We start from the raw sequence: 4,573 nt of genomic DNA on the forward strand, positions 1-4,573 counted from the left end.
TCTGTCCTGGATTCCCTGTGTTTCCAGCTCTGATCTGTACCAGTATACATGCTCTGGTCTAGCCATATTTGTAAGGTTGAATTGGGGTCATGATAGTGGGGGTGGGGGGGAAGAAGCATTAAAGAACTAGAGGATAGTTGTATGTTTCATCCGTGCTACAGTGCACCCTGACTGGCTTGTCTCCTCCCCACAGCCCTTCTGTTAGGGGATGTCCAATTGTCTACAGGTGGGTTTTGGGTCTCCACTCCGTGCTCCCCCTCATTCACATTGATGTGATTTTTGGTTCTGGGTCTTTGATGCCTCATACCTGATCCCATCGACACCTCATGATCACACAGGCTGGTGTGCTACTTCCATGTGAACTTTGTCGCTTCTCAGCTAGATGGCTGCTTGTTTATCTTCAAGCCTTTAAGACCCCAGATGCTATATCTTTTGATAGTGAGGCACCATCAGCTTTCTTCACCACATTTGCTTATGCACCCGCTTTGTCTCCAGCGATCATGTCGGGAAGGTGAGCATCACAGAATGCCAGGTTATTAGAACAAAGCGTTCTTGCGTTGAGGGAGTACTTGAGTAGAGGCCCAATGTCTGTCTGCTACCTTAATACTTAACATATAAATATATGTATATAGATCTATTTTCCTATCATTATATATAAGTATACTTACATATGTACATGCCTGTATTTAGACCTTTATAAATGTCCTTTGTCTCCTAGTTCTTTCCTCTATTTCCTTTTACTTTCCTCTTGTCCTACTATCATGTTCGGCCTTCATTTGGGTTTCAGTAATTCCTCTCAGCTACATTGCCCTTGATTAAGCCCCCCCAGGCATCCTATGCCTTCCTCACCATTGAATTTAGATCACTTGTTGTTCCCTTGTCCCTGGGTTTGTTAACACCCAGGAAGAAGTTTTCAGGAAATCCAATGCTGTGTTGGTTGGAAACAGGCCAGGAATGTTGCGTGGAGGGGTTTGATCCCCATCACCATCCCCACCTGCTCCTTTTTCCAGGGCAGCCAGGGCTGCTCTCCAATTCCATCAGAGATCATCCTGCATCCACCCTACCATCCCAATCTTGTGCCCTTAGATTTTATTTTGTTTGTTTCCTACACTCAAAAATGTCAAAAAGGAACAAGATCGGTGTTCCTTGAAGAGGCCAACATGCCCTATTGATGTTGAGTCAGCCACAGGATGAGAATTCCTCAGGGAAGGGCTAGAGCGACAGGGGGTGGCACGGCCTTCAGACGTGTTTGGACCTACATGGAAGATGCGTGGAGAAACAAGAGCTTCACATTTGGAGGTTTTGTTTAAAGAAGGGTCTGTGATTTTTATAGCAATACTTTTGGACTCATCTTGTATCCAAATAGTGTGTGTGTGTGTGTGTGTGTGTGTGTGTGTGTGTGTGTAGGCACATCTGACCTCGGGGCCACACAAAGTAGAGAAAGAATCCATGTCCACACCAGCTCAGGCCAATTCCCACAAGGCAGCAGAGGCCAGACATATCTCCCCCTTCATCTCTCCTTTTCTGACGCCAGTTGTTCCTCCCACAACACTCTACCCTTTTGCTGGGTTCAATTATAAGTTATTGCAATGGCCACAAAGAATTCACAGACAATATTCATGACTATGGGGGTTCACTAGGGAAGTTAACGGTTCACCTCCATTCAGAATCAGTGAACAATATGGATACAGTCTTGTGTTTACAGCAGCACCTCTCCTGAGCCAGCAGCCAAGTCCCTGTCTTTACCCTCAGTCTCATCTCTCAGCTGCATGACCCCTGGGCCTGGGCTTGGTTCTGCGGGCCAGGAAGGCTGCCCACTGCTCAGCTCACAGGCTTATGGCTTCTGGTCTCCCTTCTGTGGGTCCTCTGCTCTCTTGCCGCTGGTCTCAGCGTGGCCTGGCCTCGGCTGCCTCCACCACTTCAGGCAGGGAGGGACCTGGAATGCCGTCTGCTAGGGGCTCTTCTTCCTTGAAGGCCCCAGGGAAGGGGCATCTCTCTTCCCGCTTCTGACATGGCTCTCTTACGCACAGAGCAGTGGCCACCAAGACTGTCCAGACCCCGTGCTTAGTGTTTCACAGCCCTCTCGGCCTTGCCCACCCATCCTTTAGTGGGATCTACAGGGACATGGAGAGTAGAGCCATATTGAGAAACTGCACTCCACCACACCTTGCAGGAGAAAGCCAGGCTCCCATGGCCCCGGCTGGGTTCCTTGTGTCTCTCTGGCCTGCTGGGGGGGGATTTTGAAAGAATGAAAACCTAAGATCCACAAGGTGGAGGTTTTGTCTGCTTTGTCCCCTGCTGATTCTCAGGTAGCTGGATCTCTGCCCGACTCGCGGACAGTACTCCACATATAATTATAAATGAGTGAGTGAGTGAGTCAATAGGGACAACATTTAATTTGCACCTATTGTGGTAAGTACAGGAGCCCTGGTGACATAGTGGGTTAACGTTAGGCTGCTAACCACAAAGCTAGCAGTTCGAAATCACCAACTCCCTCTCAGGAGAAAGGTGAGGTTTACAGTCTCACAAAGCCATAGGGAAAGTTCTATTCTGTTTTATAGGGTCTCTATGAATCAGAACTGACCCACTGGCATTAATAGATGTGAGGGAATTGAAGAAGTTCAGAAGGTACAAATTCATTTGCATGTGGGGTGTGTGTGTGTGTGTGTGTGTGTGTATGTGTATGTGTTTCAAGTGTCTATGTAAGTGCAGCCCTCCGGTATGACTTAGATCCTGTTGGAAGCAGTTATGCCCTGGACTGCACATAGTCTGCCAAGCAGTTATCTGTTCCTTATCATATGTGCCAACTTTGTCTTCAGCTACACACTGTGTTTGAAGTCTTAAAATTCTGTATCCTATGGGGATGAGCTTAGATGTGCCCCAGACCCAGCTGTCTGCCCGCAGGCTCTGACACACTCTTCCCACGTGGCGGTATCTGCCTCATCCTCCCCATGTTTCAGGGCCCGTAGACGGAAGACATGGCAACAATGGTGGGGATTGGGCCTTCTTTGACTCCTGCTGAGGAAGGCATTCTTTTCTTAACCTCCATGCATCTCAGGTTCCTCCTCCTCGACTGTATCAGGAGCTGGGCGGCATCGAAGAGAAAGGGGTGCAGGTGATCAGCACTGAGTATGGAGAGAGGGGACACAATAGGCACACATTCATTTCTATTCTCATTCTTTCTTTCCTGATTCCATATAAATGCATAGACTGGAAACCATGACATTTCTCTTCCAATTTTGCGAAATGTGCTTTTACAGACAAAACAGAACAAAACAGCCCATCAGTGTTCTTTAGAGACTGTGACGTGATCTGGTGCAGGTCACTTTTTGTTTTATTTTCAAAAGGGGTTAAAGATCAAATGCATACACATTATAAATGTTTTGCAAGTCCCAAGTTTATCCAAAGAAACACAATCAACTTTTTGTGTTTTTAGGCATAAAAAATGCTCGGCTGAGAGAACAGGATGATTTAATGACACATCTGCGGTGAATACACGGCAGGGCTGTCTGCATTACTCAGGGAGCCAGCAGAACCCATTCAAGCCAACCACGGAAATTGTGAATGAAATCACCGTCACGGCTCTGCGCTGGTGGTTTTCAAAACACCACCAGTCAGTCCCCAATCAGAGCCAGGCCTGAGTCTTCTCCCCTCCCTGTGCCTCCTACCGCATACCCCTCTCCTCTGCAGGTTGTACTTCTGAGCAGAGCTGAGCTGAGCTGGGCTGGGCTGCTGTCCCTCCCGGACCTGACTGCATTGTTCCTGGTAAGCCAAAGGGACCCTGGAAGCTGGCCACCTGGTGACCCAGCTCTGCCTTAGCAGCAGAAGCAGCAGCAGCAGCAGCAGCAGCAGTGTGTCTGCAGGGTCCATCCGGGCAGGGTAGCCTGCAGCAGCCTTGGCTCAGGGCACAAAGAACCCACGCTCTGGACTGGGACTGTTTCATTGTCTGTGTTGCAAAGCTGAGCACGAGTTGAGTGCTCTTGGCTTTTGTGTCCTGGAGACCCCACGTGTTTTTGAGTCAATCTGGGGTCCATTGGGCTTTGAGTGGTGTTTTTTTCAGCTCCCCAAGCCTTATCTCCCAGGCACCTCTGGGCGGACTTGGAAAATGACGCTTTTGGGTGAACAGCCCAAAGCTGTTTGTTCCAACCAGCAAGGCACCTGCTTTGTCTGCTTCAGGAGTCATTGTTAGGCAGAAGGAAACAATGATGTCAGCTTGGTCTTTGTGGATTTCTGGATTCAGCAGTTTATGACGGAAACACACCATTAATGGTCTAAGATAGCCGGGGCAGTACCTGGTTCAGGTTATACCCTACGGTAGTTACACTTGTTTTCCCATTGTGGTGGCGATTGTAATGCATGCTTCTTGGCAAGGCTGTGAAATATGAGGGGGTAGCACAAGGAAAACCAGAAAAAAGCTCTGTTGGGTAGAGCTTTTGTAGTACGAATTTTTCCCACCAAGTGAGCATTAAGCAACTCGATCTGAGTTAGTACACTCAGTGGCGTCACCTGGAAAGGTTCTCTCAGGTCACAGTGTAAAAGTAGTTTTGCTGGAACCTCCCTCCTTTTTAGTGAT

This window comes from Echinops telfairi, unplaced genomic scaffold (assembly GCF_000313985.2).
Source record: "Echinops telfairi isolate 266 unplaced genomic scaffold, ASM31398v2 ScPeMD7_11;HRSCAF=52, whole genome shotgun sequence".
Taxonomy (NCBI): Eukaryota; Metazoa; Chordata; class Mammalia; order Afrosoricida; family Tenrecidae; genus Echinops; species Echinops telfairi.